Below are 26,332 nucleotides of genomic sequence, written 5' to 3' on the forward strand. Positions count from 1 at the left end.
TCATCCATTCCACAGCTTCATTTCCAGAAGGAGAAACCAGACAGAGAAGTGTCTCTGCTAAAGGTATCAAGCTAGTTAGTGCTGGGGACTCAAGTTTAAGCCCCCTCACTCTCAGCCTAGTGGCCTCTCCAATACACTCTGCCCCACAATGAATGAACGTATTGGTTCATATTTGAACTAACTCTTTGATTTTCTAAGTTAGAATATTCTAAAAAGAGGAAATCTCGTTTATCACTTTGGTGTGGTTATCGGTAAAAGCAGGTATTCTCCTAGCCTCTGCAGCTCCATACAAAATAAGCTTTGGTTAATGACAAGAAAAAGCACCAAAGACCCCATTCAAAAGACTGAGATAACAGTGAAAATAAATCCAGGGAAACTGACTAGCTACTGTAAATTGAGGGCTGATTAGAAGTAATCTTTTTTTTTCTTAAAAAAAATTATGCAATTTGCCAGATTTTTACTTTATAATAAATATATAGTCTTCCTGTGGCCTTGTCTTTTCCAGTTTAGGTAGACAATACTTTGTTTATGAGCATGTGTGTGTACACCCTTGAATGTACAGATGAGTAAACACTTTATCTGGCAGGTGTGGGGCTGGCTATTACATCCATCTGTGGTAACTGACCTACCCTTACTTACCTAATATATCTTCTATATGAGACTTCTCTGACTTATCCAACGAATTAATATTCTATTTGGAATTAACATGATAGTATAGGAGGAGCCTCCTTAGACTTGTCCAGGGTTTGGCATACATGATGCTATGTATGTATTGCATCCATAATTAATCTGCAAGTTTGAGCCGGGGCAGTCCCTGGGTGCAGGTACTCAGCGTTTTTCCAATTAAATTCATTGCAAATATATTAATATCAGTCCAAAGATCCAAATTCTGAAAGAAAATGAAATGAACTGAAGAATGTTTTAATATAAATAGAGACCTAATTTTTATAGTCATCAGCGCCATCATTACCTTTAGAGAAGTCTGATAAGTATTTTCTAGGCCATTAGATTGTTTTTTAGCCAACTAAAATGTGAACTTCCCATAAGGATTTTCCATATGTTTCTGGTTTTATATGCAGATTGCCTTTAATAAAAGATAATTATGAAGCAATTACCAACAAGAAGGAGCATAAGAAATACCATTCCATCGTGGCATAGGCTTTAAACAGTTGTTGTAATGGCTTTCAGCTTCCATATTAATTTTAAAAGTTGTGTAATACATTGAGTAATTTTACACACACCACGCCATGTAACTACGGGAGAAAACTAGTTGTGAAAAACTGAGGGATAAAAGAAGTTTAAGTTTCAGAATTCTTCATTGTGGTTTTGAAGTATCAAATCTCTCCAGTAAAATGAAACACAGGTATGCCAAGTAAACTTTTGAAATGTTTTCTCTTGAATTACTGGAGAAGATGCAGCCTTGACAAATTTTATTTAAGAGACTTGGAAGGAAAAAAAGCAAAGGAAGCTACCTCTCTGAAGATCCTGAGACAGCAGAGTCTCCTCTTGCTGCCATCCCCTGAGGCACCTTGGCAAGCGGCCACGCTGGATCTCTGACACGCGCAGGACACTGCCTGTCATCCCAGCCCAGTACCCATGCCCACTCTCCCAAGAATTGTGCAACAGGGCCTTTGTAACCCGAGGCCCGTGAAGTCTGTGGCAGAATGTGACCCAGAGCCAAGGGGCGTTGGTGCCACCAGGGCTGAGAAGGAGCTCTCCTGCTGTTTACCCTGCTATCCCGTGGGAACCTCAGAAGGGGGAAGGTATGCTCTAAAATGCATGGGGAGTCAAGTCCTTGGCACAGCTGTGAAGCAAGCACTCTAGTGAGTGCCTTTTCCCATCATCTTTGTTGACCTCCAGAGGCATGCTTCATGCTACTCCAGAGAATAGAACCCGATGTGCTTTAATTTTTATTGTATTTGTATAAATATACGGGGTACAAGTGCAATTTTTAAAAATGCATAGATTGTGAGGTGGTCAAGTTTGGGCTTTTAGAATACCCATCGCCTGACCTACTCATCCTCCTTTCAAGCCACACCTCCTCCTCCTCCTCCTCTTAATTGTGTCTCCTACTGAAAGCTACCAAGTTGTGGTCCCATTATTCCAATGTCCTGTAAGGGTAAAGGGCATCCTGCTGTCCAAGGAGCAGGGATCCATATTATATGTGATGTGGATGGTAGAGTGCCAGGCACTGGTAGCAGGACAGCCCCAGAAATCTTTGAGATTCATTGATTTACAAAACCAGCTTCCTGCCTCCTCTCCTCACCTCTCCCATAGACATCATCCTCCAATATGACAAGTACACAATCTGGCCACCATAATACTTGGGGTTGTTCCGTCTCTTCTGCCTGGGGAAAATGTCATGAGCTGAGTCATGAATACTCTCCTTTTAAGTTACCCACACATGATGGGTACACACATGATGGGCCATTATTATGGCCACACAAATGGAGCTCTAACCAATAGGAAGTGAAAGATTCACTCTCAGTCTTGCCATTTGAGTGGCGCCGAGTACTACGGCGTGTAATTCACTATAAATGACAAGTTCCACGTTTTTATATTACCAATACTGTTGATCACAAAAGGTGGTCTCAGGAAAATGGACGTTTTAGCCAGTTGAGAAGACAACTTCCTTGGCACCTAGAAGACCAGTATTCTCGTCCTTTCAAGTATATTTAGAATGCAAAATCATTATTACTACAAGAGAGGGAAAGGTTTTTTTTAAGTTAGGATATGTTCCTCTGCATGGTAGGAACTGGCGCTATCTCCCTCCCTACATCGACCTTATTTCCTCTCATACCATGTCCTTTCAAGGAGGTTGTTTTCCAGTCTCCTTTCTATGCCAAATGAATTCAATGTCAGTTTCAATCCAATTTGTACTTTTAAAAACTTAATATGCACCTGGGACTGTACTAGGCATTGTGACAACAGCAAAATAAAATGTTTGACATAAGTTGGGCTCTTTAAGAGTTAAGAGTTTAGTTAAGGAGACAAGATGTACACCTGCAAAGAGTTCAAAAGCAAAGAGGAAACTACAAAACTATGTGAAAAATGTGCGCACTGAGAACTTCAAAGTGCCCCAGGGGCTCAGAGCGAAGAAGCAGTGTTGTCTGGAGTGTTCAGGTTGCTCATGAGGGCAGGTCAGCACTGAGACTTGGGAGGAATCTTGAAAGGAAGAGAAACAGAGTATGACTGATTGACACAAACTTAGGGAGGAAAACAATTTCCTAGTGAAAATTTTGGCCCTGGCACAACCACTCTTCTCCCACTCACCGGCGCTCATGTCCACTCTCCCTGAGCTTTGACGACTCGTTCTTGGCATGCAAAGCAAACAATTCACATTGCTTCATTGGGATATGAAAAAGAGGAGTCATGGAAACACAAGGACACCAGGAAGGACAAAATGAACTCTAACAGGTGGTTTCCATGAACAGCCCTGCATGCTGAAACCAGGGCTGTGTCTGACTTTAATTATGCTTGTGGGCTTCTAGAGCCTACACCCTGAAGTCAACATGTTCCAAAACCAACTCATTATCTTCCCCAAACCTGCTCCCCCTTTGTGATTCCCACCTCAGCCAATGGGCCTCACCATATTCCCAGTTTCTCTGGCGAGGATCTCAAGTCCCCTCTGATACCTGAGTCACTCTCTACTGCTGCATTCGGTCACTGAGCATTGAGTTTAGGGGGTTGGATCTCCACATCTTTTCCGAACCCATTGCCTCAGCCAGTTCTTCCTGCTGCCACCCTGGTCTGGACCCTCATCTCCTTATCTTCCTCTAAGGTCACTCATCTCTCCAGCCCCATTCCTCTGCACTCGTTGGCCACACCTTTGTAAAATAGAAATCAGCATTCCCCAGTTTCAAGTTTTTCCCATTGTTTGTAAAACAAGGACTAAACTCCTTTGCTTGGTTTTCAAGGCCTCTCACCTTCTCTAGCTTCACTGGACCAAGCCTCTCCCCTTGGCCACCCATTTACCCATTCCTCCCCACCTCTTATGCACCAGGCAGATCTGTCTGCCTTCAATTTTCCAGCTTGCCCAGTACTTTTCTTGCCTCCATGGTCTTGCTCATGCAATTTCTTCAGCTTTTCTGATAGTTGAACTCCTAATGCAGCCTCCTCCGGGATTCCCACTTCCCAGGGGCCACTGCTTCCTACCTCCATCATTTGTGACACTTTCCTGACATTTAAAAAATTTTAACCCTTTGTGCTGAAGAAGTGAGCCAGGTGAGATTGGGAGACCAGGGCGAAGGGAGTAGAAGAATGTTTTGAGACAGGGAAGAGCATGTGTAAAGACTCAGAGGACAGACAGAATGGTGTGTTCATGGAGCTAAATGTGCATAGTAGTTAGTAGAAACTGGGTTTGAGTGGACAGGATGGCATTGGGAAGAAGTGGCACTGGAGGCAGGGGCAAGTCCTAGGGACTGGCCCTGCTAAGAAGCTGGACTTTTAGCTAAAGATCAACAGGCAAGTTTGAAGAGTTATCAGCAGGGCAGTGATGGGATAATATTTGCATTTTAAAGGAATTAGTATATGGGGACCAGAGAAAGACTGGAGAAAGGACTGTCAGTTAGAAGTCTGGCAGGAGATAATAAGCTTGTTCAAGGGTAGTGACCAAGTTCACTACCTCTATTCAAGAAACAGGAAGAGAGTGGACTTAAGAGAGAGCTTTAGAAAGGAGGCGTGATTAGGCCTGGCTAATTGATCAGCATGGTTTAAATGGAGAGGGTGAGAGAAGGGAGACACCTGGGTTTCTGGCATGGCCTAGAAATGATACTGTCCATGGCACAGCATCACTTCCTGCTGATGCCCTCTAAAGAGACTGGATCTCTCTCTCCCTTCTCAGGGATGAAACTTTTGACAGTGAGAGTGGGGGTGGTCGACAGTTCCTCAGACATTTGCTTCGGAGAAGACACTTCCAGTTGATATGGGGCCTGGATCTCATTCATTTGTTACAGTCTCCAGGGCAACTAGTTATTCAATAAACCTTGGTGAATAAACAACTGTGCCTATAAATACTGTTCCTGGTAGTCTTCCTGCTATGTTTTCTAAAAAATATTGGGCATTTTATCTTTTATTGCCCTTCATAGTGTAAATATAATGGAGCCTGTCTTCCTCTCCAACTCAGATTTCAGTTGAAAGTCTTCGTTAGGAGGCAAGTCTTCTGCCAGCTGGGTTATTTGATAGCCTTCATAGTCTTCACGGTGCTTCTTGATGGCTATTTAATATCTGGTAGCTCAGAGTTATCACCAGAAAATCAACTGTGTCTTTTGACACCATCCCGGGCCAACAGTCCCCTTCCTACATCTTCCTTTCTCTTCAAAGTCATGGCCTATACAACAAAAGATTAAAATCCCCTTACATCCTTTATTCCTACCTAGAACCTTAAAGAAACTAAACATACCATGTCTTCTGACTGCATCTTTTCTTATGAATCACTTCAAGGCATACTCATATTGTCAGAAAGTAGTTCATCTCCAGAATCATGGGTCACGATCGACTTGCCCTGTTCCTCCCCTGCCACCACTGCCCCCTTCCTCTATTGGTAAGTCCACTTACCAATGGTGGTGAGGTCTTCTTTTCCTCCTCCACCTGTAGTCTGTGCTGTTGTGGCATGTTCTTTTTTTTTTTTCTTTTTTATTTATTTATTTATTTTTTGAGACAGAGTCTTGTTCTGCCACCCAGGCTGGATTGCAGTGGCACGATCTCAGCTCACTGCAACCTCCGCCTCCCAGGTTCAAGTGTTTCTTGTGCCTCAGCCTCCCCAGTAGCTGGGATTACAGGTGCCCACCACCATTCCCTGCTAATTTTTGTATTTTTCGTAGAGACAGGGGTTTCGCCATGTTGGCCAGGCTGGTCTTGAACTCCTGACCTCAAGTGATCTGCCTGCCTCATCCTCCCAAAGTGCTGAAATTACAGGCGTGAGTCTTTCCTTATTCACATCTTGAGGCTGCTCACAGTCCTCCCTTGTGTCTGGAATCTCGTAGTGATGGCTTTCTCCTGGGCGCATGTTCATGAGAGCCCCTCACCACCTCTATAAGTTGCAGAAGCAATCAGTGAGCACTTTCTTCACCCTCGTTAGCAGACCATCAGGTTTGCATATCAGTGATTTCATCATAACTAGGGAATGGTAAAATCATAGTCCAATTAATATAATTCTTTAATTTTAAAGAACTATACAACTAGAAGGAGGTAGTTATCAATATATATTTTAAAATGCATTTCCCAGAATTTAAGGTAATGATATTGTCACAATTGATACACACATGTTATTATAAATGCTCACTTTAGAAGATAAAAGATACCATCTGAATAGCATACAAATAATAAGTGCAATTTAAGTCATTATTGGCATTTCCTCCTATCCCTTAACATAATTTCAGTCAGCTTTACATTTAGACGTCATTTCTTGCCTAGTTTTGAGGTAATAGAAATAGCAGTCATTAAAAGCAACCTATTTTTTTTTCTTAAGCACCTATTGTACTAGTCATGGTTCTTCAGAGAAACAGCACCAATAGGAGAGATGGACATATGTATGTAATGTATGTATTTATATATATACATATATAAAATAAGGAGTTGGCCCATATGGTTACGGAGGCTGACAAGTCCCAGGATCTGCGTTCAGCATGCCTGAGACCCAGGAAGAGCCAATGTTTCAGTTTGAGTTTGGAGATAGAAAAAAAAAACCAATGTCCCAGCTCAAAGCAGTGAGGCAGGAGGGTCAGTCTTTTTGTTCCATTCAGGCCTTCAACTGATTGGATGAGGGCCACTCACAGTTGGGGTGGGGTGGGCAGCAGCAACCTGCTTTACTCAGTCAACTGATTCAAATGATTCAAATGTTCATCTCACCCAGAACACCCGTGCAGACACACCCAGAATCATGTTTGACCAAATATCTGGGCACCCTACAGCCTAGTCAAGTTGACACATAAAATTAATCATTGCACCTACTATGTCATCAGTTGGCCTAGTAATTACCTCATTTAATTGCTACAAAGACCTCCCATGTGGAAAGTAGCCTTATTCCCATTTACTCCACAACTGTTTATTTAACAAATGATTGCACATTTTAGAGATGAAGAACTGAGCCTCAGAGAATTGAAGTAACAGTTGTCTAAGGCAGCACAGCTAGTAAATGGCAGGACCAAGATTTCAACACAAGTCTTAAGACTCAGCTGGGTGCTCTGAACCAGTATGACCACTGCCTCCCAGCACTGGTGCTGTGCTCCCCACAAGCCCTGGGACTCCCTTCTTAGGATGGAGGAGAGCTGAAGGCATTGGTCACTGCCCAAAACCCGGGGCAGCAGCGGGGCAGGCACGCCTGAACATGTGGGACCTGAGTGCAGCTGGGAGCTGGAGAAGGCTCCCCTTTCCTTGGCTTTTGAGATGACCCACAGAAGCAGGAAGAGTTGCTAGCATTTGTTGAAAGCTACGTGCTCGTATTTTGTGTGGATATTATTATTTAATGTTCACAACATTTCTGTGTTCTTCCCACCACCCCACCCTGTTTGGGAGAGAGACAGTGACAGCTTCCCCATGAGGCAGCCATGGGCAACGACTAGGAGGCATCCTTTTAAACTGCTGTCCTCAGAGCCACCAAGAGCACCCTAGATTGCCTTAAATGGCCCAATGGCCCAGCCCAATCCTGTTCCATCTCTCCTCAAAATCTGTCCATAAAAACTACTTAAAATGTGCATGAATCAATGGCTCCGCAGGTGTGTGCTGCCTGCTGATTCACCCACGAGCAGGCCTGGGCTTTCCCTTCTTTTTATTTGCTCCTCATCTCCTGATACATTGCTGTTCCTCATTTTCCATTTCCACTAGAGCTTGGCAAAAACATTGTTCAATTCTAAACATAACTATGAGCCCCTATATAAATCTTGTATAAAAGCAGCTCCTTTGTCCTCAACTCCCTGCAGCACTCTCTGCTCTACGGAGTCCCCTTCATCGTGAAAACATAAGCAGTCCTCATGGCATTGCCCAGTTAGATTTGCCCATAGCAAAACTCTCATTTTGCAGAGGAGGAATCGGAGACTCAGGAGGGCATGGGCCTTCCCCAAGTTCACACAGTTAGAAGCCAAGCCATCCGTGTCCCAGTCCAGTGCTTCTGGTGTATCCCACAGACATCAGTTCTTATGGGGTAGGATGGGGTCAGCCCCCTGGACTGACCCAGTGCAGGCAGGTCAAAGAACAAGACATCCTGGAGGTGGCCTTGTGGGAAGGCACGCAGGCTGGCCCAGGGCCACACAGGAGGTCGGCACCTGTTTTTCATATTTGCCTCCATGTACAGCCATGTGGGTGCAACACAAACAAAGGTACTGGAAGAGGAACTGGGATAGGGAAGTACTTTTTATATTAACAGAAACAGATTCCCTCTGGTATGCATGCTTTGCTGGAAGGTCTGGGAAAGAGCTGAGATTCCTAATTGACTAGAATATGACTCACTTAGGACTCCCATTCCCAGAGGAAGTGGATTTGGCTCGTATTATGTGTTTACAGAAAATCATCTCATCCATGTAAGCCCACAGCATTGGATCCACCCAGCGGATTCTTCTCCATGATACCTTGATGGGTCTCCAGACGCGCATTTGGCGTCCACGGGAAGATGTTTCCTGATCAGACCCTTGGTCAGCTCCCGAGCTCTGAACCAGATCACAGGAGCAGAGGGTGAACTGTCTTGTTTCAGCCGAGGACTCTGAGAATCCTCTACCAGCCAAACACTTCCACAAGGAAACACAATCGGTGGTAACAACTCTCAGAGGAAAGGAAAAAAAACTGCTTCTTGCTTTCAAGATCATTCTGCTTTTTTTTTTTTTTTTTTTTTTTTTTGGTAGCATGAAGGGTAAATAAACTTTAGGTGCCTTGAGAGCAATTGAATCATAGTTGAGAAGGTAGCACACCCTAGAGGTGGATAGAGAATTTGGATGGTGTCCAGAGATGTGGAAGCTCGTTCTGGATACCAAGGTCCCACTGGTAAAATCACCTCACCGCTTGACCTGGGATGCTCAGAATTGGGAGATCCATGTTCCTACCCTCGCTCTGTTAATAACTGTCTGATGTGTACATGAAACCCCTCTGAGCCTCAGTTTCTTGATTTACAAAGTGGGAATAATAACACTTGCTGTGCCTGCCTGTCCCAGGTGTGTGGGTCAAATGACCCTATATGAACACACTTTGTTAACAAGGGAGGATTCTATTTGTGTGTGTGTGTGTGTGTGTGATGTAGGTGGGAATGTCTTTTGCTGGAAGTGAGATGCGAATGCTGAGGAGTGGTGGAGAATGGTAAAAGATCTTACTGGGACACACAGAGGGTGCTGGGTAGGGTTGCAGGACCCTAGCACTGGAGACCCTGGGTTTGCAGCTCCAGCATTCACCCCACCAGCAGATGGACATGCGGTCCAGTGTTGGCTGGGGTGGTGGATAGAGTTAGGTGTATTGACAAGGCAGCAGTTACAATGGTGATCCCAGAGATTTCATTGAACAGGGAAGGGGCTGAAGAAAGGGACTCAGCAGATAGGTTTGGGGAGCTCGGAGGTATCAGCGAGATGTAAGCATCATGTACATAAGGGAGTTGTTGGCAAGGTGGCAGTGGTGGGCAGAGAGGCGAGGCTGGAGTTTCAGATTTGAGAGGTGGAGGGCATCCAAGATCTGAAAAGGGAGGGGTTGCTGGCTGGGAGGGCCACGGTGGTGCTGAAGGGCCCCAGGCCAATGACAAAGTTGGGATAGAAAGAGTAGAAGCTGAGTGCCAGGGTCACCTCAAAGAATATGGTGGAGTTGTCACACCTAGGGAGATGGGAAATCTGTGAGTGGTGAGGACATCAGAAGTGGGGGCAGGTGTCTGGAGGGGCTGGGAGGAGAAGGCTGATGCTGTTTTAGGATAATGGAGACCCAGAAAACAGATCTACCTGGACGCACACTCAGATTTGAAATTGGATATGAATTACATTCAAATTGGTCATTTTACATATAGATAATCAAAAGTTATTGGGACATCTTGTCCTCAATAATACAAAATATGCATTAAAAAACTGTAATAAATAACTCCTTTTAGCTATTGACATTTTTCATAAAATAGGCCCAAGGGCATGGTTACTACCAATGAAAGAGAGCCACACATTGTTGAATTTTCAGGAGTTTTGCAAGCCAGGTGTTATGTTGATAGCTTGAAATAGGCCTGGAAGCGAAATCAGCAAACATTACAAACCAGGGCTTCCCACCGCTAATGCCCCCCCATCCCTGGAAATCTAGTTTATCAAATATTTCCCAGCACCACTGCCTAGGCCTAAATAAAATCTCCAAATCTGCGCACTTTTACAATCCTGTTGTGGATTGAATGTGTTGTGCCTCTAAAAGAGACATGTCCTAATCTGTGGTACCTGTGGATGTGGTCTTATTTCAAAGCAGGGTCTTTGAAGATATAATTAAGATCTCAGTTAAGATGAGGCCTTACTGGAATAGGGTGGGCCCTTAATCCGATGTGACTGGAGTCCTCCTTAGAAAAGAAGAAGAGATACAGATAGATACAAACAGAGTGGGGAAAACCATGTGAAGACACAGACCCAGGGCAGAACAGCATGTGACATTGGAGGCACACCACGGTGACACACACCCACAATTGCTGGCGGCACAAGAGGCCAAGAGAAAGACATGGAACTGACTCCCCTCGGAGCTCCAGAAACAACCAACCCTGCAGACACCTTGACTTCAGACTTCTGGCCTCCACACCTGTAGGAGAAGACATTCCTGTTGTTTTAAGCCACACGGTTTGTGCCATTTACGGCAGCGCGGGGAAGCTGACAACCCGGTCACAGTCTCACGTTTGGGCAGGAGGGCATGGAAGTTCTTCCACGTGAACAGCAAAGGGAAGGTCGGCTTTTGCCTTTCCCTGTCTCTGTTCCTAGGGGACTTTCCCTCTTCCAGCACGTGTTTTCTTTACCATGATCTGGTCCTTCCCACTAAGTGCCAGGTATTGTTGTTCTGAGAGGTGAAGGACATCTCTTAGCCTTGGCATTCCCCCAGCAGCCCCCAGCAGCACTTATTCACTGCTGGTGAACTGGCTGATTGTCTCTGGTTGGTTCCTGGGTTTTTGTTGTCATTTGCTACCTGGATCTCTCAGGGGTCTTTCGTCTTGACATAGCTGAAGAGTGGATGGAGTGGAGATCTCAGAATTTCCACAGTCGCTCCAATGTTTCTCCCTTCAGACAGAAGCCTTACAAAAAAAACCCAGATTTTTGTAGTTTATAAATCCCCCAACAGATGAGCTGTGGGATGCTATTGCAAAACTCTAGTTTCAGAAGAATGCACCAAGAGGGCAGCGTCCTCTCCAGACATGACCTGCCCCACCCGGATGTTTCCAGGAGTGTTTTTCTAGGCAGTTCTCATCATCTTAGGTGGCTGGGAGACAGGCATCAGGCACATGGAAAATCAAGGGTGATTTGGGGTGAGAAACATTTTGAAGTTGTAACTCCTGTTTACAGTTTCGTTCTTTATGAACACCAGAGGGCACCACAGTCATACTGAATGGTGGGTCGGTCTTGCTTTAGGACTGCAAACCTGGCACCCAACTTTTTTTTTTTCTTTTTAAGTTTAAGAACTAAGAAGTGCTGAATTGAACATGTATTCATTTGAATATTTTGCTCAGACTTCTAAGAAAGTTGCAGAGGAGGCTTTTGGGGCCACTTGCTGGATGTTCATGCCCAGGGCCTGGGGCAGGGGGACCTGTGGGGCAGCACTCTTTGCCTGCTCTCCCACCCAGGCGTGAGATTGTCCAGCTCTGGTCTGTTCTGCAGCAGGGCTAGAACTGTGTCCCAGGTCAGAGCTACTTCTTGCAGGGACCCAGCTCATTACTTCCTGGGCTCATCCTTTTAAACTGGTTCTGTGAGTTGTTCCACTTCGCATCTGGAGGTGAGACCTGGCCCTGGGAGAATGGAGGATTCCCCAGGGAAGGTCGAGGGATTGCTGAGGTTGCACTGTTGTTGCCTCAACAGCAGTGGGGCTTCAGCAACAGGGACCAGTTCACCGGTGTGTGTGTCTGGGGTCTTGAACAGTTTCCCGATGATAGCTTCCCACTGACAGCTGCCCTCTGGTAGCTTCCCACTGACAGCAGAGCATTTATGGTTCTGGAGAAATATGGAAAATTTTCTAAAGGCTCCTAAAAGGCTCTGGAAGGAGCAGGAGCAGAGCTACTGAGGGTATGGGAGGCTTCGTGGGTGCTGGGGGCCCTGTGAAGGGGTGGCTGGGCCAACCTCCAGGTTGACCTGAGGCCTGGGAGGAGAGACCACCTGGAAGAGGTGCCTTGCCAGAGGTGGGCAGCAGAGGGAGATACTACCAGCACCATCGCCTGTCTAATCACGAGTGTCTGGGCCCCAAGGGGGTGTGTGTACTTGTGGAAGAATCTGTAGCAGATGACACAACTCATTCAGACAGTGGCTTTATCCATTCTCACCTCTGGGACAGGCCACTCAATGTTAGCCATACGGTTATGGGCACCTTCTGATGACACTCAGCAGAGAGCAAGACTGTTCTTAGCAACAGCATGTTGTAAATAGCAAAGGAGCACTCGCTCTGCAGGAAAGCAGATGGCTTTGCAGACCAGAAGCCCTACTAATGAGTTGATGGCAATTTAGTGAGCCTTGGCTTTTTGTATGAAAGAGAAAGCTTCAGCAAAATGAGGGGAGAATGTATATATATCTGCAAAAGAGAGTATGAGGGCATGGCTGTGACCTCCACGAGCAAGTTGAAACGTTCTACCGAGAAGATCCACTGTGGATAATGGGAACTCGTGCAAGGCCATGATCTGTTTGGTGCAGTGGGCCCAGAAGGCAGGCAGAGGGACTGCCCTGCTTCCAAGACCAGTGACCACTGCGGGGGCTACCTGGCCATGAGGGGGTTCCCTTTGTCATTTACAATTTGCTTGCTCCATTCAGTCTTTTTATTCAACTGGGATCAAGAAGGACATAATTTGATAGCAGACCACTTGGATTCCAGTTCCAGATTTGTGACCCTCATGACTGATGCTCATGCTTGGCAGAAGTCACACAATCACACCTAACAGGTTACCTTTCTTAAAATGGGCACCTGTTAATAGTACCAAATAATGGATACGATATGACCTGTGAAAGCACTTAGGAATTGATCCAGTGTGATGTAGGTGGTGTCATTAATCTCAGGAGGGAATCTTTAGCATTTCCTTCTCTTTCAAATATGTGTCTGTTACTTGGGCTGAGTGAAAGAGGTTTATTTAGAGTTAAGATAAAGATATGTCTTCAGGCCCATGCTGTTACCATCACCAAACAAATAGAATTGGAAAGTATTTTGGGTTCTGGGTACTCATGACTTTGTAGGTTGCTTAGCCACATTCAGACAACAATTTGCAGAGCAACTTCCATATTAGAAACCCCACTAAAAAGGACTTTTGTCCTGAGCAGGAATACCGTCCTTGTTTTTGTTTTCTACCTTTATTTAAGCTAACACTAGAGACATCTTAGGCTAATGGGAACAGAAAATAACTACTGGCAAAATCAGGGATCAAAGTTCTATTTACGTTTTGTCAAATAAATGCATCTGTTTGACCTGAAGCCTCCTTGGTTTATTACAGCAATTGCTTACTGTAAGTAAGCAACAAGGTGTTTAAATTTCACACATGTGGAATACATATTAAGTTGCCTAGCAGGGACCAAGACTCAGTCAATATTTTTCTGTAGCACAGTTCTCAGGTTCTGAGCTTTACTTAACCAAAAGTTTACTTAACCAAAGGAAGTAAGTTCTTAACCTTGACACTAGAACTGTGAGTTGGATTTTATTAGTGAACACGCTTGGTAGTTCCTTGTTTAAGTCCATTACCCCTATGTTTTTCTTGAGCTTTAAAACATGCATCACTTGGCACAGTCATAGACTGATAAGCAAGGGAATATAGTAGGCAGCAGTCCCCTGGAATTACAAGCTCCTGAAGCAAAGCTCTGTAATGGGTGACAGCTTGAGCTATGGAATCAATCAGCCTGATTTCAAAGCCAGAGTCCACTGTTTACTGGCTGGTCACCTTGGGCAATTCACTCGACCTCCTCAATCTTAAATTCCTTCTCTAGAAAATGAGTGCATAAAAACACACACTTCATACTTTTTTTTTTTTTTTTTGAGATGGAATTTGCTCTTGTTGCCCAGGCTGGAGTGCGGTGGTGCGATCTTGGCTCACTGCAACCTCTGCCTCCTGGGTTCAAGTGATTCTCCTGCCTCAGTCTCCTGAGTAGGTGGGATTATAGGTGCCCACCACCTATAATCCCACCTGGCTATAATGCCTGGCTAATTTTTTGTATTTTTAGTAGAGATGGGGTTTCATCATGTTGGCCAGGCTGGTCTCAAACTCCCGACCTCAGGTGATCCACCAGCTTTGGCCTCCCAAAGTGCTGGGATTACAGGTGTGACCCACTGCGCCCAGTCCACTTTATACTTTTTAGGGCTTCAGTGAGATAATCTAGTTAGTGTTAGCTATTATCACTAACAACAACATCATCATCATCATCATCATCACCGCCTCTTAGTCTCCCAAAATACCCAGTATAGTGCCTTGCACTGTGATACGGGGGAGCAATTTCCATTTGTTGTATAACTCATTCCATCCACTGATGCATTTTAAATTTGGAATGAAATCTATCAGGATTACACATTCAAATTCTTAAAGCTCTTCCAATGTACTGTGTTCCCATTTTGGGAGGCAGGGAGAGAGTACCTTCTTAAAACTTTCCCAAATTCAACCCGAGGGTTCCCAAACTTCAACCCTAGAAAATAATCTATGTATATAAAAGTTCTTAGTATAATTCTTGGCACATCATAGTAGACATTTAATAAAAGTTCTAGGAGACAAAAAGTAAAATGGGTTTATATTTTATGATGATTTTCAGGGGAGACATAGGCTTCAAGAAAGTGACTTGTGGCCACACACGGTCGCTCATACCTGTGTTTGGGAGGCTGAGGCAGGCGGATCATGAGGTCAGGAGATCAAGACCATCCTGGCAAACATGGTGAAACCTCGTCTCTACTAAAATACAAAAAATTAGCCGAGAGTAGGGGCACGTGCCTATAGTCCCAGCTACTTGGGAGGCGGAGGCAGGAGAATCGCTTGAACCCAGGAGGTAGAGGTTGCAGTGAGCCAAGATCGTGCATCTGCACTCCAGCCTGGCGACAGAGTGAGACTCAAAAAAAAAAAAAAAAAAAAAAAAGCAACTTGCCCAATGTTTAAGAAATAAGAATGTTTTTGGATACTCCTTCTTGAGTCAAACTGAATTTTATTTTGTGTTTTTTCACAAGGATACCATTATCTTCAGTAAATGTTTTCTTAGGAAACCCAGGCAGTGGGAAATTCCTCTGGAGAGCTGCTGGTCAGCAGGTGTTTTCCACATTGCTTGACTGGAGAGCTGTCGGCAGTCAGATCTCTCTGACACGGGGTAAACAGGGGCTCTCAACCCAGGCAGCTCTTTAGAACTACCCCATGAGCCTTAAAAAGTACACAAGCCCAGCACCACTGAGCCAGATTTTTGCTTTGGGATAGTCTGGGTGGGCCCCAGGCGTCAGAATTCTTAAAATCTTTCCAAGTGCTTCTAGAGAGAGTTATAATCTAGGTCTCTCTGCTTCGCCTTCTGTAATTCTATGTTTTATACATGTTTATAGATTTCAGCACATTAAAATTGTCTCCCTTTTGTAACTTCTCTTTAAAAGGGACTTTTTTTAACTTTGTAAAATGGTAAAACATAATAGGAAGTAACCAGTTTGTTCTTCTGAAGAAACATATAGGCACTTGATTTTACAGAAGAAGTGCCAGAATTGTTCAGTAGCGACATCTTAGATACTGAAGTAGTAGTGACAGCTTTTTCATTTTATGCAATCAAAGCAACCACCTGTTTTTTTCCCTTTCCCAAGTTAATGCAATGAATCTTGACCAGATGATTTATCTCTTTGAAATTTACAAAGTGATGGCTTGAGTTTTATATATTGTAATACATAAATGATGTAGAGAGGTAGTAAAAATAATAACAATATTAGTAACAATAATGTGTTTGTTCATCATGTCCTTGCACATCACATGTTCAAAAAAAGTGGTGTTTGAGCTTGCTGAGATATGAAATTTAAAAGAAAGACTATGTAACCCTAATGCTTATGTGTTAGATAGTTCGGGTGGAATAGTCAAATAATTCAGCTGGTACCTGCTGCAGATTCTGTGGTGGTGCACCAGTCATTTCTTAAAATAACCCTAACCATATGTGGCAATTGAAAGAGGTGTATAAAAGTTCCCTAGAAGCCCCTAAAGGAATGGTGAAGACCCCACAAACAGAGAAAACAAGGAAGATTAGCATGTGAAACCCTCCTCCCCATCATGGCTCTATCTTCAGTTTCCCACCTCAGAGACAGGACCCTTTGGTTAAATCTTGGAAGATCTACTAAGTTCTCTTTTTCAAAATATAAATGATCCACTTGGCAATGCTTTTACAATACATTAGTGCATTTTGAATCAAAGAATTGTTTAATGCGCTTACCATGAGTTATTTCCTTTTGCAAACATCATTTGAAACTCACCACTTCTAGAAAGCCTCACCTGGTTACGTGGAATATGATCCCATTGATCTCTGGACATATCTTTTGATATCGGAAGCCATATGCTTACAGGCATGTAATGACGTCCTATGTATGACAGTACGCATCAGTATGTCCTTTTAATTTCTCCGACTTAAGCACATAGGACCTTTGAACATGCTCTTCCACCTGCTTGGAATATATTTGCTACTACCAGCAACTCCTTTATCTGGTTCTTTTCAGATTTCTGCCCAGATGTTTTTGTTCAGGGAAGCTTTCTCTAATCTTCCTCTGTTCACTGATGTTATGTTCTCGTAGTATCTCTCCAAAGTCTCACTTTTCCACTTTTTTGGGTGACCATTTGATTGCTCACTGCCTCTCTCGGAAGGCTGTAACTCTTTGACTCACACACCCAGGGTCTGTGTTGACTTTTGTTTATCAGTATATTTCTAGCAGTTAGTCCAGTGTTTGAATTCAATAGGTGACTAATTGTTGAATGAATACTGCACTTTCTCTTTGAAACTCAGCTACAGTTCCACTTCGCTGAAGAGTTCTGCGTTACTTAACTTTTTGAAACTAATGTTCTATGTAATACTTTAAAATAAAGATTAATGGTTAAGGAGAGTGATTAATTGTGCAAAAAGAATGACTCTTACTAAAAGTATTTCTTATTAGACTAAATCTGAAACATAAACTAAAACATACATTTTTAAAAAGCTACCCATAAGCTCACCATATTTATTTATTTATTATTATACTTTAAGTTCTATGGTACATGTGCACAATGTGCCGGTTTGTTACATATGTATACATGTGCCACGTTGGTGTGCTGCACCCATTAACTCGTCATTTACATTAGGTATATCTCCTAATGCTATCCCTCCCCCATTCCCCCTCCCCACAATAGGCCCTGGTGTGTGATGTTCCCCTTCCTGTGTCCAAGTGATCTCATTGTTCAATTCCCACCTATAAGTGAGAACATGCGGTGTTTGGTTTTCTGTTCTTGTGATAGTTTGCTGAGAATGATGGTTTCCAGCTGCATCCATGTCCCTGCAAAGGACACGAACTCATCCTTTTTTATGGCTGCATAGTATTCCATGGGGTATGTGTGCCACATTTTCTTAATCCAGTCTGTCACTGATGGACATTTGGGTTGATTCCAAGTCTCTGCTATTGTGAATAGTGCTGCAATAAACATACAAAGCTCACCATATGTATATAGCAACTATTTTTATTTCATCAAAGGACACTGTCCTTAAATTGAGGTGATGCTGGAAGTTGGGTATTTAGTTCTAAATTTGTTTGTGTTTCTTCTTCTTCTTCCTTCTTCTTCTTCTTCTTCCTTCTTTTTCTTCTTCTTGTTCTTCTCCTCCCTCTTCCTTCCTCCTTCCTCCCTCCTCCCTCCTCCTCTCTCCTCCTCCTCCTCCTTCTTCTTCTTATGTGATGATGGGCAGCTTCATAAACTCTGGCTGGAAATCTAAAGGTATCTAAAATACCAATGCCCTCTAGAGGCGAGAGTGCTCTAAATCATTCACACAAAATTGCCTGAAGCTGGGCTACTTGTCTTGGTAAGCAGCACACTTAAACTACTCCTTCAGGCTTCAGGACCCCACTGTGCCAAATTCAGGAATAAAACCTGTCTCACGTAACACATTTTTAGTCTGTAGGATCTTACTCGAAATCATAAGAATTGTTGTCTCACGAGAATTTTTAATGTCTGTGAGAGTATGGGCATTAGCACGAGATGCCTTAATTCTTAAAACCACCTCAGTCAGTACTGTGACTCAATGCCTGTTAACTAGACAAGGGTTAAATATGCAGATTTTAAAATATTGGGTTAATAAATAGTGAGCAATTAAAGTTTCCTGCTTATTAATGTTGCATAGTCTTTCCAGTAATTTTAAATCAACTGATCAGTACTAGCCATAGACCAAAAAGAAAATGAAGTTTGAAGGAACCCACTTCACATGTCAGGAGATGAGCTTATTTCCTTAATGGAGAGTCCTGGTGGAGACATTGGAGGCAGTTATTCAGTGGTGTTTGGTTGAACCAAGCACCAGTTGACAAAGGATCAAAAGTGGGATGTGGCATATATTTTGGTATCAGTGGATGCCTTGTAATTGCAAGCTTTACGGTCATGCATGTTTCATTCTCTCTTTGTTGTGTTTTCCAGAGAGATAACCAATTGGCTGGCAAAGTAACAAATGAAAAGTAACCTGACTCTATTGACCCGCTTAACCCTGCACAGGGGGGAAGGATGGAAATGAGCAGCTGTTTGCTTTGAAACAGTGGAACAGGTATGGAACAGCAGCTTTTGTTGTTGCCTTCTTTTATTTCCTTGTACATTATTTCCAGATCAGTTGAAAACAGCAAGTCGTTCCTGTTTGCGGATACAGAATTGGGGTTCCGGATTCCAGGAACAGGTACTGTGGTTTACTAGTAACATTCTGACTTGCCACATCTTCAGGTTGCCATTTATATAAGGACTAGGGCAATGAAAAGACCTTTTTTTTTGAGATGGGTTCTCTGTCATCCAGGCTGGAGTACAGTGGCACCACCTTGGATCACTGCAACCTCCACCTCCCAGGTTCAAGTGATTCTCCTGCCTCAGCCCCCTGAGTAACTGGGATTACAGGCACCCACTACCATGGCTAATTTTTGTATTTTTAGTAGAGACAGGGTTTCGCCATGTTGGCCAGGCTGGTCTGGAACTCCAGACCTCAGGTGATCCACCCGCCTTGGCCTCCCAAAGAAGTAGGATTACAGGTGTGCGCCACCATGCCTGGCTGAGACCTTTGTTTTCAAATAGCAAATAAGTAATCATTCTAGGGAGAATTATTACTTTTAAACATAAGGTTTGCATTTTGGATGTGCAGTTAGCTTTAAGATACATTATTTGGGCTTATGGGAATTTTGCTCCACCAAACGAATTTCTACGAAGGAATCATAGAAGTAATGACAAAATGGCAAAGCATGTTGATTTCCCCAGGGAATGCCATGGAGAGAGTGTTTGCGGTGTTGAATGATCTAATCTCCTCTGCCCACATTCATTTTCTCAGTTGTGAAGGGACCCTGCCAAGAAAGGCATAGTTTGACTTTTTCTGTTTTTTCAAATTCACATAATAGATATAGGTGAAACTTCTTTTGCTTCAAAATGAAGATTTCATTTCAACATGAAAAATTTACAACAGCACTCTTAGGACCCCTGGAATTAGAATCTTTAAAATTTTTGTTCATTTTGAGTCATTGCCTATTGTCATTGGGGGGCTGTACCTTCTTTCAATTACATCCATTATCAAGAGGCATGTGAGCAGTACCTGGTTTGGTAGTCACTCTAAAGAGGTCAATGCTTTTTGTAATATTAATGGCTTTGTCATGCAGTTAGAAAGTAATTTTAAGTTCAGAAGATTAAGTATCATGTGTTGGATGTTCAAAATTAAATCACTTAATGACTTTGCTCGACAAGATTTTTCTCCCCATTGGATGCCTGATAGATGAGGGACTATGAATAAATAATAAAGACTTGAAATTTGCATAAGAATATTATAATTCAAAAGGTTACAGAAAAAAGAGTTTTAAAAGTTGTATTTTATGTGAGGAATTTAAAAAGGTTTTGGGCCCACTATTTAAGGTTACTTAAGGAAGAGTTTTCATGTTATTACGTTCTCAGGACATAACATCTTTACACCCATTAAAGGTTTCAATGTATTGCTCTATTGAATCTGAAACTAAATATCATAGAAATCAATAATATATGAAGAATCTGGTTTCTAACTTAACAAGGAGGCAGAAAAAGTAGTGTGTTGTTGCTGCTTGAGGCACAAAGCAGCCTTATGATCTTTTGGTTCCTTTGTGTTTCAGTCTGTGGAGTCAGCCAACTACTTCCTACATTGAACAACTATCTTTTGCTTGTATTTTAACATAATACAAATGGACTTTTTAAAAAAGTTTCTTCATTAAAAGATGTTGTCTGTCTGAAAGGAAATCTTTGGGAACAGGGCAAAAGAAGACGAAACAGACAATATACACTCTACACTACCCATTCTGAATATTGATCAATCCATATTGTAAGACAAGTTGACTACTGGATTTCATTTAGCGGGAATAGATTATAATGTGATTCAATTTCTAAATGAAGTGATGATTGGAAAAAACATAATAAATCAAAGAATTAGCTAGCTACTGTGTCTTCCCAGGTATGAGTTTCTAGGTATGAAACTCTTTGAGAAATGGAATCTGCCCTTTTTTTTTCCCTACTAGAAAAGGGAGGGTAGAGAAGCAAAGGCCTGGGGCAGGGAAAGACAGGCTCCAGGCTGTTTCCAGGACTGTTCCCTGGAAGGGGCTGGGAGCAGCCCCCGCTTGAACCCATCTCTCTTTTTCCACACCTGGGATAATTTTGAAGGAGGCAGCCTTGGAGAAAACCATCCTCAAGGGGCACCAGAGGGCTTTGCAGGCTCCCCAGGGCTGCTTTCCTTACACTGGAAAAGATACTGGACAGGATTCAGGCACCCTCAACTCCAGAAACCTCGGAGTCTTCCTCTGTGAAAAGCATGAATGCTAACGTTAGGATGCTTCACTCACAAACATTGGTGTACCCAGTAAAAGTGCTGCCCAACGCCAAACCTAACGTGCCCCCCTCCTGTCACCACCCAGTCAGCAGGCAAAATAAGAACCAGGAGTTTGGGAATGGAGAGGAGAGAGTGGTTTTTCATAGGTGATAGGAGTAAGTTTAACAAGACTAGAAACACTCAGGGCTGTGGCTCATGTGTTTCCTGTAGCCCTGAGCCACAGGGCTTCCTGGAGATCCTCAGGAGGTTTTGACCCAGAGGCCAGGAATCTTTTTTCCTGTGTGGCTTACAAACTGGGCTCCCTGCAGAAGTTCTGAAATTCTTGCATAACCCACACATTCCTTTACTTCCAGCTAACTCTACTTTCCTAACTAGCTCCTTCAGGAGCTCCCTCTTAGTCCAGGTGCAGGCTCAGTGGCTGTGCAGAGGGAAAACACCTGCCGTCATAGCCCTTAGATCCCACTGCGCCTCCCTGTGGCCCCTCATCCTGGACAGAGCTGCAGGGCCCCTCACAACCTGTAGCTGGACACAGTGCAAGGCTGCTTCGGTTCAGTGTCACCGCTATTCAGAGTTCTTGTGAGGATTAGATGAGATACTAGTTGGGGGAAATTGTAAATTGTAAAGCATCTTAGACATGTCAAGTGTTATTCAATGTGACACTCTAGTAAGAACATGGGCTTTAGAACCAGATAGCTCTAAATTCAAAACTCACCTCTGTGAACCTGGGCAAGTTGCTTTACTTCTGGGAGACTCACTTCCCTCATCCATAAAATGAGATTGCAAAGCAGAGAGGTATATGCCTGCTGCCCCTCGGGGGCTACAGGCTGCTGGTCTTCTAAGAGACTTCATATGACAGTATTCATCACCACATCATGATCTTACCGTGGTCAAAACAGCGAAAGGCTGTCCAGTTCTCAGCCTTTGAAGCTCAACCACCTGAGTTGGCGGCAGCTAGAGAGCACGCCCTTGCTGAAGACCGCACTCCCTGCAGCCATGTTCTCCGGATGGCGCACAAACTCCCAGTCTATTATTTTATGAAGGGAAACAGTTATCCTTGGAAGAAGATCACTTGTGTCAATGTGACCAATTCATGTCCTCCTTGTGGGTGGATCTCAGGGCAAGACAAATCATCATCAGATGCCAATTTATTCATTTATCAGGAGATAGAAGTGTCCCTGAGACCAGTGAGAAGAACTGAATCCATGTGACCGGTGCATTCTCTTCCTTGAGGAAGATTTGTGTAGGATGCCAGATAGTAGCCAGAAGGAGACTTGTCAGCATGGAGTTAGATGAGTCCAGTGTTTAACAATGAGGGCTGAAATTGCTGGATGGGCTTCTCTCAAGAGCAACCGCCTGGCCAATGGGGCCTGAGTCCCTTCCCGCCTTCCTTGCAATAGCGCTTGGATGGCCCAGCCAGCATTGGCCTCCACATTTGTTTTTCTCTGCCTGTCTGTGTCTGCTCATCCTCCTGAATAACCAACACAAGAAGAACCTGACACTGTCAGTTACAGTTATGCAGTTAATCAGGTTCTATCAGGTCTTGCAGGCCCACGAGCCATTTATCTCTTTAAGATGATTTTATAATACAGCTTTTTTCCTGATCCAGCATGCACTGATCTCCCATTTTAACTCTAGAAGACAGTTTTATTTATCTTACTCCTAAGCTTTTGGGGGTCCCTCTCTGATGCCCCCAAGTACTGATAACAGGATTAAATGATACAACATATGAAAGTTGTCTTTCTGGTGCATATGAGGGGCTCAGTAAAGACTAATTCCCTGTTTTCCTTCCCTTTCATGCAATATGACAGCTCTTAAGACTTTTATGGAACATAGCCCTGTGCTATGTCACTTGTATTTCAAAAATTAATAGAAAATCGAATTCCAGCCCCTGAGGAGCTCAGAATATGGTGGTGCAGAGATATTTAAGTGAATAATGTTTTGTTGAGCGTAAAAACCCTGTTGTTGCCAGCCCCATTGGCTGTGGGGATAAATGTGGCCTTCCTGGTATTCATTTATTCATTTTGCTGTGCTGCTAGACCTCACCTGTACAAATACAGGGCCCCATCTCCTGCAAAATCCTCCCAAAGATGTGCCAGTGCTCAGGGAGATTAGTGTCCACCCTTCTTCCCCATTTTCTCCATTAGCATTAGTCCACACCATGCCCATTTTAAAATTTGAATCAACGATGTTTTCTTAACCCCAGCTAAAGTATATACAAAGCAACCTGAAGGCCCCCCACACCCCACCACCCAGCTGCCCACCCTCACTCTTCCTGCCCCTTGCTGGTACTGAGTCTTTCCTACATTGTGATTCTGGAACTTCCAAACACCCCAAATATTTCTGAGTATCCCTAGCAGGTATTGCAAATGTTTTCTGAAATGACTCTGGGCCTTCTGTGACCAACCCTTCTCATATCAGGCCTGATAGGAGGGAAGGAAGGGGCAGGGGAAGGAAGGAAAGGGCAGGGGAAGGGGCAGGCAGCAGTGTCCCCTGACTTTCTGCCATGTTCTCTGTTGCTACTTTCTTTGTAGAAAAATGCTGGCCCAGCCTGGCCTGGGTGCTGCCTCTCCCTATGAAATAGTTTCAGAGTTGCAGATGGTTGTTCCCTTTAGTCTTTCCAGAGTGCTCATGCAAACATCTCTTCAGTCTCTAAGTTCTCCCCAAGAGGAGCTCAAAAACACATTCTTGGGTAGGGTAGGGGACCAGTGGGCATCATCTAGTCTAGACTCCCCTCATCTTCTCTCTGAGCTAGATCCCAGTCAAAATTTCCTCCCTCCTCTTTCAGTCCCCAAACCCAGAAGTCCTACTATAGATGACCAAGACAGTCACTGGCCACCAAGGCCATACAGATCTGAGGTTAGACTTAGATAGAAGGGCTGTAATAGAAAAATATGAACCAAGTTCTACAGAAGGAAGTGGTAGTATTGCTTTCAGTTCAGGCTTCACCATTTCTGCGAGGCCATCCCTCCCACTCTCACTCAAGTTAAGCACTTGCTCTTGAATCACCCCACGGACATTTGCCAGATACCTAATATGTGCCAAGCACAAAGCGAGGCCTCTAATGGCATGGTTCCCAAGCAGAATCCTGTCCTCTAGGAGATCCCTCCTCTGTTTGATCTCTATACTTAGTACTTCTCTGACCCTGAACACTAGTTTCATTTTTGGCTTATACATTTGGATCCCATATTAGTCTGCAACGTCTCTGAAGACCTAACCCACACTTTAGGCTTCTGAATAAATACAGTCATCTGAATAACAATATTTTGGTCAACGTCAGACTACATATACAATGGTGGTCCCGGAAGATTGTAATAGAGTTGAAGAATTACTATTGCCTAGAGACATTGTAGCTGTCATAATGTAGTGTGACACATGACTCATGTCTGTGGCAGTACTGGTGTAAACAAACCTACTGCATTGCCCGTTATATAAAAGTGTACAATCATGACCTAGGCCTTCACATTCACTCATCCCTCACTCACTGACTCATCCAGAACAACTTCCAGTCCTTTGAGCTCCATTTGTGGCAAATGCCTTATACAGATGTACCAATTTTTAACTTTTATACTACATTTTTACTGTACCTTTTCTGTGTTTAGGTGTTAAAAAGTTGACTACAATATTCAGTACAGTAACACACTGTACAGGTTTGTAGTCTAGGAGCAATAGGCTATACCATATAGCCTTGGTGTATAGTAGGCTCTCCTATCTAGGTTTGTGTAAATACACTCTGTGATGTTCACACAATGACAAAATCCCCTAAGGATGCATTTCTCGGAACATAGCCTCATTGTCAAGCGGTGCATGACTATAATTGAATTGTCGGCTGTGGGTGTTATCATAATCCGTGTAACAGATTATCTTCAGTAAACTGTATATCTCTGGATTAGTGACAGCAAGATCCAAGTAGGAAGCAATCAAAGTGAGTGAGTCATAGAGCACGGTGCTCACAAGCATGAAAATTATGCTTCTCTGTGCCTTGTTAAAATTGATTTTACAACTATCTCTTGATTTATGGGAGTCATGACATCTCTCTTATTTTATGACATAGATGATGAAGAAGAAATACATTTTTCCTTCAAATTGAAACTATCAAAATGGTTTCTTTTGGATGTTGCATATAGAGAAAAATCGATAAAGCAGACATAACTCTTCTTATCTGTACTAGAAATGTCAACACAACACATTTGAATCTGTTGGGTTTGAATATCTTAGTTTATCACTATTATTTTCCCAAAGTATTCTTTCCCAAGTCCCCAGAAGCCACATTCAACCTAAAGGCAGAGTAGGTGCAGTGATTTAAGAAACTTCCACAATAGTTAGTCTGGCTTGGCGATGCTCAGGGAGCTGCCACTGGTGTTTAATTGAGAGAGTGTAACAGCACTTAGGAGTCCTGGTTGTCAGTGACCAAAACCTAGCTGAAACACACAAGAAAAAATATGTGTGTACATTTGTACACAGAAAGGAATTTTATTGGCTCAATCCAAGGAAGGGTTGATAGACAAACTGTTGTAGGGTAAGAGTTGCAGGTGGACCCGAGAACAACCGGAGCCAGGAACTGAACCCCACTGAGGCTCTCACTCTCTTTCACCGTCTCTTAATTCAGGCCAGCCAACAATACTCAAATGTTCAATTGTATAGATTTCACCATCTGAGAGATTGTTCTATGTTTTTAAAATGTTAGGGAAGGATTCTAATTGCTCTGACTTGGGTCAGGTACTTCCACCTGGTGGACTAATGGAGATTGGGTAAGACTGAGGCAGGTCTCAGGAAAAGCACCAGTTGCAGTGGGGAACCTATGCACTCCCCAGAAAAACAAAAACTAAATGGCGAATAGGAAAGTTATCTACTACTATGATCTCTGGCCAGAACGCCCCAAAAGGCATTTGTTAAGATGGTCTAGGTGGCCTCTAACTCTATATTCTGTAGTTCTATGATTTGAATTGTTGTGTTGATCTGTTTATTTATTTGACAAACAAAAATTGTGTATATTTATGGTGTACAGTGTGATGTTTTGCCTTATGTGTACATACATGATGGAATGGTTAAGGTAAGCTAATTAGCAAACACATTAGCTCATTTCTCTTTTTGTTGTGTGGTGAGAACACTTAAAATCAACTCTCCTAGCTATTTTCACATACATATATAATATATTGTTATTGACTATTGTCATCAAGTTGTACAACAGATTTATTGAACTT

General features: G+C 43.3%; 1 protein-coding gene across 1 annotated transcript in view; it reads left to right on the top strand.

Moving 5' to 3' along the window:
* DNAJC5B (DnaJ heat shock protein family (Hsp40) member C5 beta) overlaps nucleotides 1-26,332 on the top strand; it is a 127,827-nt gene that overhangs the window by 48,086 nt on the left and 53,409 nt on the right. The window contains exon 4 of the mRNA XM_023222408.2: nucleotides 18,737-18,860. The gene's annotated coding sequence lies outside the window, so the exon portion shown is untranslated. The remainder of the gene's footprint in view (nucleotides 1-18,736; nucleotides 18,861-26,332) is intronic.

Source organism: Piliocolobus tephrosceles, chromosome 7 (assembly GCF_002776525.5).
Source record: "Piliocolobus tephrosceles isolate RC106 chromosome 7, ASM277652v3, whole genome shotgun sequence".
Lineage (NCBI taxonomy): Eukaryota > Metazoa > Chordata > Mammalia > Primates > Cercopithecidae > Piliocolobus > Piliocolobus tephrosceles.